General features: G+C 34.4%; 1 long non-coding RNA gene across 10 annotated transcripts; it reads right to left on the bottom strand.

The window, feature by feature from the left end:
- LOC113296808 lies at positions 1–5,701 on the bottom strand. Of its 10 annotated transcripts, none has more exons than XR_003333157.1 (15): positions 5,417–5,701; positions 4,600–4,758; positions 4,089–4,175; positions 3,934–3,994; positions 3,697–3,815; positions 3,425–3,610; positions 3,007–3,065; positions 2,619–2,884; positions 2,396–2,450; positions 2,217–2,291; positions 2,032–2,126; positions 1,378–1,860; positions 1,219–1,257; positions 1,085–1,122; positions 1–231 (listed from the first exon to the last, which is right to left on the bottom strand). It is a non-coding gene; the product is annotated as an uncharacterized LOC113296808 (long non-coding RNA). The 10 variants fall into 10 exon arrangements; XR_003333160.1 differs by having other exon boundaries at positions 1,378–1,421; XR_003333153.1 differs by having other exon boundaries at positions 1,378–2,126.
- Between the last annotated feature and the right edge of the window lie 5,054 nt (positions 5,702–10,755).

The raw sequence follows: 10,755 nt of genomic DNA, 5'->3' as shown, positions 1-10,755 counted from the left end.
TAAATAAAATTATTGTATTGGTTACACAATTCTTAACTAAATTCAGTTTACACATAGGTTCAAAATCACATAAATAAAAAAGTAATCAAATCTGAATTCATACAAGTCTATCTATGTTTCAAGGTTCATAAAGACAACAGCTAAACGAGATACTTCCGGATGATATACTCGCACAAATCTGTTCTTAGATAGTATTCATCGCTGCCCATCTTGGATTTCGCTTACAATTTTCTGCCAAAGCAAAAGGTGCACAAAATGAATACCAAAACACTTATCATTGTAGACATTAAAATAGTAGATAAACGCACCTTTTAGCATAAATCTAACAAGCACATTCAAATGATATACACAATACTATGTAAGTCTAATCGTGGAAAATTTCCTGCAATTTAAGTTCCACCTCGAATGAGACAACTCAATCTTCATACAGGTGCTGGAAGTTTTCACTTGTACATTCAAATAGTTGGACTAAAGACATGAGTTTTTAATGCAATTAAACAATTAAAGGACAAAGGAACTAGTTAATTTTAAAAATATAGGATTCAGGTTTCAACAATCTAGAGATTATCAGAACCATGTCACTACTGTGATGCAGGAAATTCCTAAGATTAAGGGCTACCCTGTCAATTATCAGTTTCTTATGTAGCTTTGTTGCTCCACCACTCTTTCGTAAAGGAAAATGGAGGTATATGAAATAAGACTGTGAGCTGAATTAAACATACCCCTTCATACATTTTTGGCTTGACAACAATAAGACTGAACTGATCAGTCTTGAATATATGACAGAAAACTTTAACTATTAGTGTTGCACCCTTCACAAGTCATCAAATAGTGAACATAAGGAAGAGGGATAACAGATGCTCAAACTTGAATAACCTATTAACCCATCACATAAAACATAAGGAACCAACTGCAAACCAAAAGGAAGAACAAAGAAAAATCTATGGGTAACAGCCATAAAACATGATTCTTTTCAACAGCACAAAACCTAAAACATGATACACAGACCCAATCAAGAATATAATTTAACTAACCATAATACATGATCAACTACTACCACCCAAATCGATAAAATCTGCTATACCTGATGAGAATCTGAACTGCAAAGCTGTTGAGATGTACCTGAAATCAACCAAAAAAACAATAATTATTAAACCCCATGACCAAAATCGACCAGTAAAAGAAAAAGAAAACTTCAATCCAAAACCCTAACTGTACCTGTTGAAGAATTACAACTAGATCGCTATTGAGATTTACCTGAAATCCACCAATAAAACAGTTATTGTTATACCCCATGAGGAAAATCGACCAGTAAAAGAAAAAAAAAGAAGGAAAAGAAAAGAAAACTTCAATCAAAAACCCTAACTTTACCAGTACCTGATGCTTTTGAGAATTAAACCTAACTGCTGCACAATTGAGAGCTGTAACAGGTTAATCTTAGTAAAGATTTTGTGATACAAAGGCTTAATTAGTTTTAATGGTGGAGTTCTGGGAGAGGAGGAGAAATTTTAATGGTGTCTGGTTTTTTTCTCTGCAAATGAACTATTAGAGAGAGAGGGACGATATGAACGAGATAAATACCATCGTTAATAACGAGGTTTATAGAAATGGAGGGAACCGAGTGAGGCTTCCCGCCTTGGAAAATATCACTGAATCAACCACGTGTAGCAGTCTCGGTGTGGGTTTCTAAATTAGGATATGAATGGAATTAAAAAATTAATTGAACGACGGTTTCTAAGGCTCCGATATGCTCCAAAAATTTACCGTATCAGAGACGGTCTTCAATGGTCAACAGGACGTTGACCGGTAGTGAGGGTCTCTGATGTGGGTCCATAAAACCCCCTTTTCCACTAGTGTGAACTAAGCAAACCAAAAACAGGTCATCTGAGAATAAAAGGTATCACAAATCCCAGCAGCCTCATCTTTCACTTATAGTGGCTAGTGGCTACTAAATAACCATGACACCCAAATACAAAGCAAAGCAATTAAATCATAAAACCATATATAGAATCAGAGTATATGAAACTATACCTCGTATAAGCTGGAATCATCTTGTCTAACTCACCAACTTCTTCATTTGGTTCATAGCTACCCCTTATGATCACAGGATCAATTGCACCATCAAGCTGCAATACACATACAATTGGAGGTAAGAACCAATAAATGAAACATAGTGCTATAAAATAACTAGCCGCTTGTTCAATCTCATTACACACCTTACATGGATTAGGATGCTCTCTTCTTGGAGTCACAAATCCGATAAGCTTTGATCCATTGGACTCAGTGATAACCTACGAAAGCATAAATCATCACTTGGTTGAAAAGATCAGAACAATATTCATTATCTGGAGAACACTTTACATCAGTAACGGAGAAGTGGTGTTAGAGAATTTACCATGATGCTACCTTCAAGAGTTTCTGCAAGACCAACCCAAGCTCTATTCATGCATCTACAAATAACAAACAACAAAATGAGTTATCAAAATGAAGCTTTCAACAGGAAAAATAAAATTGAACCAAAAAGGGATTTCCAATGAATACAAAACTAACAAACACCAAAGCATAAACCACACTACAGCAGGTACCAACAGTGCAGACTACAATTTCTAGTATCTAACCTTAAAAAGCCGAAAAAATTTCTAGACAATCTAGTAGTTTGTCAACCTCAATACTCTCTAAGACATGGATCTTCCAATTATCTTCCTCAACATATGTGAAAACAAAACTTATAAGACAGTTGATGTTCTTCTCTTCCTGTACAAGGATAGTTGGGAATCATCTATCACCCCACTTCCTTATCCCCACCTTTCACGCACATGCCCAACTATCACCACCACTTACAATGCTAGGTCTGAAGTACATTTATATGCAGAGTTTCAAACTCCTGAATACAAGAAGAATATTAGTTGTATCATTAGTTCTGAAGTACAGTTATATGCAAGAAGGAAGTAAATAAGAGATGTTAATAAACCCTACAACTACAAGGGTGAATTACATAAATTTTACCTTTACTACATAGGGGACGAAGTGCTTCAGATCGAGACGTCAAAGTAGAAAATGGGCTCCTACAACAACCATTACAGGCACGATAATTTGTATACCAAAAGAAGAATACTATATGAGAACATAGCTAGAAGAAGGGATATTTTAACACCAAATGAAATTGATCTACTAGAGGTAATAAAATTATTATTTTCGACTGCTACAACTTAAAATGCCAAACAACGTCAGCCTCTATGTCTATTATCCAGGTCTCTGCGTATGGACATGAATGCAGGATAAAGTAGGTATCCATAAAGGACAAGCTCCTGATAACATAGCATCATGAGTAACAAATATATCGAGGAAACAAAAAGCAATACTCTGTGGAAATCAAGCAAAAATTATCAACTTAGAATCAGAAAGAAAAAGAATTCTCACTAACCGTCTTATCTTCAACCCATTATCTCTGACAGAAAGATATCACTACCATCACCACCAGCAATTTCTTCAAAACACGTATTTAGCACCACCAATAGTTCCTGATTTCCTTATTGACAAGAACAACAAATCCAAAATCCAACATCAGAATCCTTAAGAACACCCAATTTTGACCTTGTAATGGTCTGCACTGCAGATTGCAAGAAAAACAATTTGGATTCAAAACCAATAGAATAAATGACAAGTTACGTACTGATGATGATTTATGAGCTTTACCTCGAATATAGTTGGTTCATTCATGTTATTCCATATTCCATCAACATCACGTACAATCTCTTGAGTATAATCAGGTTCATTCATCTAATTTTGTCTCCATGATTGCTACTGCCAATCGCCTGCAAGAACCAAATATCCATATAAGATAATAACGTATTATCCTTGAGAATTGGTCAAACAGACTACAAGCATAGTGAATTATTCTTAAGAATTGGTTAAACAGGTTCTTTTAGTTACATTTGTTGAAAAATCATCTGAAGAGCTTGTCTCAACCAGCATCTAATTCTCACTTCGCCACCTGTATTCACAACAAAATAATTGTAACAGTACGACTAGTAGATTAGTTTCTAAACGCTCAAGTAAATGAACCACAGAAGTGACCGAATTTATACCTCAAACATTTCCCCTTCATGATAGAGCTCACCATGACTAGTAAGCTTAGGCTTGCTCTCATATTTAAAGAAGGAATCATCGAGAACCTATATATGGTTACATAAATCAGATGGTTCGAACATTAAAATTATAATTAGTCAGAAAAAATAGTACGTAATTACATAAGATGGACTTCCATGTATTGTGAAGCCACACAAACTTACGAAGCAACTCTCACCCAAACTTGTCTAGGCACCCTTAGTTTGATGTATAATGAATAAGTAATAACTCATTAGTTCAACATTTTTCAAGTCTATGAACATCATTGTAAGAGCAGAAACCTAACACCATTCAAACATTGTAGAAAAACAGAGCATGGTGCAATTTATCAATTTAAGACTTCACGAAAATCATAAATCCGAACAATGTATTCGACGAATAAACTGCACTAAAAACAGGACTCAAGAGTTTTAACATATCAAATGTACTAAAAACAGCAAAATAAAGATAAGATTTAAGACTTTCCATTACCTACTTGGCCTTGTAACCCAAACGTCTAGCCTTATCAGTACGGATAACACTGCAAACCGAAGGATGTTGGCGATACTTCCAGCACCTCACCCTCAGCAAAAACCTCATCGCATTGGATTGTTTCTTCCTCCATAACTCAAGAAACGTACTTGTAAGCCCCTATCAAACCCAACAAAATCATTAATCCCGAAAAACCAAAATGTTTGGATAAGGGGAAACCACAATCTAAAAAGAGTAGTTTCAGCAGATAATAGACAAATCTAAGTTAAACCCAGAATCCATTGGCCTGATTCAAGAACCTTAATAACAATTTCCAGTAATTAAGATGAGAAAACTAAAAACCTCAAAACAGTTTTGTACAAAAATCAGTCCCCGGCAATATTTAGTAAACTGGTAAGCAAACGGATTTAAACAAAAAAAAATCATCAATTATAAAAATCCAGGGTTTCATTCTGATGAAAACCCCCAAAATTGATTCTATAAAAGAACTAAATCAATCGATTCTTCTATTAAACCCAAAACTATGTTGATTATTTTTTGCCAAAATTGATATTAAACCCAAAATTGATTCTATGAAAACTGCAACTCGAAAGATTAGGAAAAAATAAAGGAAACCAGTAGCTTGACAAAAAAAACCCAACCATGAAACCGCTGGATCAGAATCTTATAAAAAAAACTCTTCCTCTAACGGTAAAGCAAACACTGAGAAAAATGACAAACCCTGAAATCAAAACCCCAATAAAAAACCTCTAAACATGCAGTTGAATCAAAGGGTGATTTAAGAAAATAGAGAAGAGATTGAGTAAAAAAGTTTTACCCATTTTGCTGTAGAGATGGAGAAGGAGTTTCACCATATTTGTTGTAAAGATGGAGAAAAACCTCAACAAATTTATCTTGCAATCAAAAAGCCCAAAAAAAAATAATTACAGATCTGGTTTAAAGATGAAGAATTAAGGTTAAAGTACATGACTTTAGTTAATTCTTTAGAGATGAAGTTGCAGCGTAAGAGAAGAGAAGTAAAAGAGTTTTTTTTTTCCCTCTCAGAAAGAACTTTGCAGAAGATAAGAAGAGAGCCGCATTAGAGAGAGAGGAGAATACGAAAAAAAAGAAAGAAATGTTTTTCTTATCACTGCTTTTAGCGTAGAGTCGTAGACAGGTTATCTTAGATATTTCTCTCTCTTTCTCGGCTTCTGTGTAGGAAGGTGAAAGTTTTCTCGAATAGTGGGACCACAGAAACTATACTATTCATATGTCGTTGTATAAGTCAACTAAAGTCTTGACACAACGACATCTTGACTTTAGTCAGCCACACACTTCCCGTATAGTTTCAGTTTTTTGTATTAAGATATTTGTTTTGTGTCGTTTCATGATATCTCAAATAGCCCCTTTTCCACTAGTGATTTGTTTGAGTAAATATCAAATCGAGTGATTGAGATAATAACTCCTTAAGATACTTTTTATCTAGATTGAGTCTGACTGTCTAGTTGATTCTCTAGCAAAGTATTTCGGAATTAGTCCATACAGATTGCTAATCGAAATATTTGGTGGTGGTGTTAGACCCCCGCTTTTTCACCTTTGTCATAGTAAAAAGAGAGTAATCTGAATATGATTGTTTAAAACCATACTTCTTCAAGGCCGTTGATAACTTTGCAAACCAACACCTAGGCACCTGTTTAAGACCATGTAACGATTTTTTCATTCGACATACCAAATTGGAATTTCCTTTCGCAAATCCTGGAGGTATCTTCATTGACAATATCAATTGGTAGTACACTATCATTGATATGACAATTAATATCTGCTTGTTGTTGTAGAGGTTTTGTTAGTGTCGCATCATGAATGTATTGATCAATAATAAAGTCTTTTTCTTGAAAGTAGCCATTGACATCTAATAATAGATTATCAGACCGGATATCATTGGAGATCACCATACATCACTTCTTCACCAAACCAAACGGGTGAGGATCAGGAAAATGTAGTTCCAGATTATACCAATCTGCTTCTAGCTCATGGTCATCAATACCATTACTGAAACTGCTTATTGTCCCAGTAGGGATCATATGATCATCGTGAAGCTCACCGTCCAAGATCTCTGCTGCATTATCTGTCTGTATTTCCTCATGCATCAAAAATCCTACCAAATCTTCAAATAGTTCTTCCATACTGTCACTTCAATTACCAAAATAAGAAACAAATCGAAAAAGAAAAGCCTAGTACTATAATATGCCGCAAAAACTAAGAAATAGATGATATAATGACTAGTTTTTTTCTTTTAGTTTCTACCAAAAATTATCGACCTTATTTATAGAAAACAAATTACGTCATGATCGAGCGTACAAAACAAAACTAAGATGCAGTTAGAATTGTCGCTGGGTGCCAAATTCCCAAATTCTCGTGGCTCACGTTGTCGACAACAATTCAAGACGTGTCCAATCGATAGTGGCATTGGTAATACTAATACCAAATTGAAAATCGATGAAAGACGAAATGCGGGTTGCATCTCAAAAATGTAGGTACCACACGGCTCAAAAGACCAGCCCGTATCAGTCCAGGGTTGAGGGCTCCTTCTCTGGTAGAGGCTGCTGGAGAGACCGTGGGATGCAAATAGGCAACATCCTTTCCGGCCCCATAGCTTGCCGTAATATGTTCATGGCATGTGCTTTTTAAAATCCTTGGTAAGATTCTGATCAGCAGTGTATGACCTTTTCTAAACAAAACGATTATCATTAAACGACAACATAAAGGTAAGTATATCCAAAGCAACATAATACTACCGTTTGGTTATATCTAAATATTATATATATTTGGAAATGACATTTCAATTTATTAAAACCAAGATAGTAATTACATGGTTGCTTACAAGATTATCAAAAACATCAAAATACAAGATAATCAAAACCCAAATATAAATGACGACACTAATTGCAAGTACATCGCGAAAAGAAAGAGTCACGAACCGCAAAGACATACAATTTTAGTAGATGTAGTATTGATGAATGATGTTGTGAACCGGAATCAACTCCAACCATTTAAAATGATAATCTTTTTCAGTAAGAGATGTTCCAAATAAAATGGATTATGTTTCCCAAAATCTTGTAGATCCAAACGAATCTGGATGTCCTAAATCCCCCTTGTTGAAGATTAATCTACGGCGACGCCGAGCAGAATCGTTGATGTTCTTGATGACTCGATCATAGTAAACCAAGAAACAACATGGAGATTCGAAAGAACCGCTATTAAAGCGAAGAAAAAATCGTCCTAAAGACGAAGAAAAGATCGCCCAAATAGCGAAGATATGTCCACACTTTATAAACACCCAAAACAAAAATAAAACCTTAAAACATAAATTAAATTATCTTTATTAATAAAAAACTAAAAAAAATTGCTCTGATCTAGCCCAGAGGACTAAATCCGAGCAAGATGAAGAAGGAAGTTCTAGTTTGTTTGTTTTTTTTTTTTAGGAGAGAGGAAAAAGAGAGGAAGAAAAAAAAACATAAACCAAATATATAATATTATGATTTGGTTATATTTGAATTTTATTCGGTTGATTTTTACAGTGGTTGTGGTGATATTACACATTTCAGATTGTGCTCAGGTTTTATGGTATTATCATACTCAATGAAGAAAACTTTCTTTCAAAAAATTAGTATGTGCATGAATAGTTTTCATATGATCTCTATAAAAAAATATTAAGACTTAAATTGTAAGATCATATCAATCTAACAACATCAACAATTAGAAAACAAAATGAAAACGATTATTGGGCTTAAAGAGCAAATGCTATCCAAATTGTAATCCCATGTACTCCAAACATACTATAAACGATCATGGATTCGGAAAGGTATTAATCAAGATCTCGATATTTTCAGAATTCATTATTCCCTCCGTTCTTTTTTAATAGGCCAGTTTCTATAAATAAAAGTTTCAAAAAAATAGGCTAGTTTCCTAATTGGGAAAGTCAAATGTTATTTTAATTTTTTGGGACCATTTTTCTCTTAACTTCTTTTGATGACAAGTGTCATGTGGACCACTTCACTTTACTTCTTTTGCTAACAAGTGTCATGGGACCATTTCACTTCACTTCTTTTATTGACAAGTGTCATGAGGACCACTTTCAATGATTAGTTCTCTTAATTTCTTTAAATTTCGCTAAAAACAAAACTGGCCTATTAAAAAAGAACGGAGGGAGTACTATTTACTGCTGAGAAATGGGTACATGTGATAAAGTTAACTTATGAAAAGATAAACGAACACACAATAGAGTAAGTTGGATGCCAAGTACGTTTCTAGCAATTTGAGGTCTGTTTCTCAACTCATTGATAAGGATACAAAATTGGAATGTAAGTATTCTCAATGCCTTGTTTGATGAAGATTCCATTAGTTAAATCATGAAAATTAAGATTCCTAATAGTGAGGAAGATAAACTTAGATGCCTACCAAGTCACAGTGGTGATTTTACTACCAAGTCTGCTTATAAGGTCATCATGAACGAGGAAAATGGAAATTTCAATGCTCTCCAAAATCATAGTATGAATTGGAATAATTTCTAGAAGCTTAAGTTACCACCTAATATACAACATTTTATATGGAAGTGTATTCAAGGATGTCTACCCACCAGTGAAAAAATCGCTAGCATTGTCCGAAATGCCCATACTAATTGTCCTCTTTGTAATACTTGCCAGGAAAATATGCAATTTATTTTGAATGTTTTCATTAATGAACATATCATGGAATGTTCTCATTAATGATGTGAATACAGTGCAAACTAGTTTGAGTTAATCTAATTGGTTGATTATGAACTTCATTAATAGCAATATAATTCATCAGCCTGATTTTTGCTACTCTTTTGAAATATGAAATTACTGTATAGGAAATATGAAAACTGTGGTTAACGAGATTAACACAGTTCATATTGATTGTTCAACCTCTCAGTCACATAGAAACAATAAAGATAACATAACTTCTGGAATAATGGAATCTTCGAATCCTGCTTCTTTATCATATCACAAATTTAACTTAGATGCTACGTTCATAACAACTAGTACAAAAGTTGGAAGTAGTCTGATTGTTTATGATCGTGCAGGTACATGGAATGGACTTAAATGTTGCCCAACACAAGCAGTAAAACCAGAGCAAGCAGAAGCACATGCAACACTGGAAGTATTAGCATGGGTCAAAAGGAGAGGCATAGCCAGAGCGCAATTGGAGGGTGACTGCCAAAATGTTGTGGCCTCTCCGAATAGAAGAATAGGTGCAATAAAATGACAAATCTACACTCTAATTCAAGATTGTTTACAAATTTTAAAAACGTTTAGTAAGCGTCAAACTAATTATGTCCCAAGAAATATAAATGAGCAAGCTCATAACCTATCCAGTGTATCTGTTAGTTTAAACAATGTTGAAGAGTGGAATAAGACAACTCTATTTTGGGTTTCTTGGGCAGCCCAAAAAATTATGCAACATTTATTCTTGATATCAATTCCATTTTCCTATTAGTAAAAAAAAGTCCAACTACTCCAAGAACCCACCATGCACCTCATCTGACTGGCCATCAATTCTACATTATCCCTAGCTTGGGTTAATAGTGAGTTTGATGTCCCGTGACCATGAGTACCGTATTATAAATATGAGGCATATATACACATTTATAGATTAATTATAGACTTGAATTGATGTAATAAGTGGATAAAGTATTTGATATCCTCTTCAGTTTTTCTCTTCACAAATGAGATAAATATCCTGACATTTTTAGGGGCGACCCAAAAGGAATTAGGGGCGACTTTTTTATTCCCAACCTATACACTACGTTAAGGGATGTCCAAAAACGCGGAGAATACGTTAATACCCTTATATAATCGGAAGCTATACTGTACCCGATTGTAAATACCTGATCGGAAGGTTATTAACTAGATTACACTACCAATTAAGTTCGTTTATGTGCCAAACTCGTATCTGGCTTCTATAACAATCGGGAGTAACAAGATCCTCAAGAGACTACCGATTGTTAAAGTATAGAAATTAGAAATATTTAGATTTTTGCAATGGTGAAATTTGGGGCTCCTATATAATCGGACGAATTAAAACCTGTCTAAGCTAACGATTTGGGGCTTCCCATAATCGAAAAGCTTCGAGTAACAATACCTCCCGATTATGGTG

Source organism: Papaver somniferum, chromosome 1 (genome assembly GCF_003573695.1).
Source record: "Papaver somniferum cultivar HN1 chromosome 1, ASM357369v1, whole genome shotgun sequence".
NCBI classification, from domain to species: Eukaryota; Viridiplantae; Streptophyta; class Magnoliopsida; order Ranunculales; family Papaveraceae; genus Papaver; species Papaver somniferum.
The sequence above is the reverse complement of the archived record's forward strand: the minus strand, read 5'-3'. Positions and strand labels throughout refer to the sequence as shown.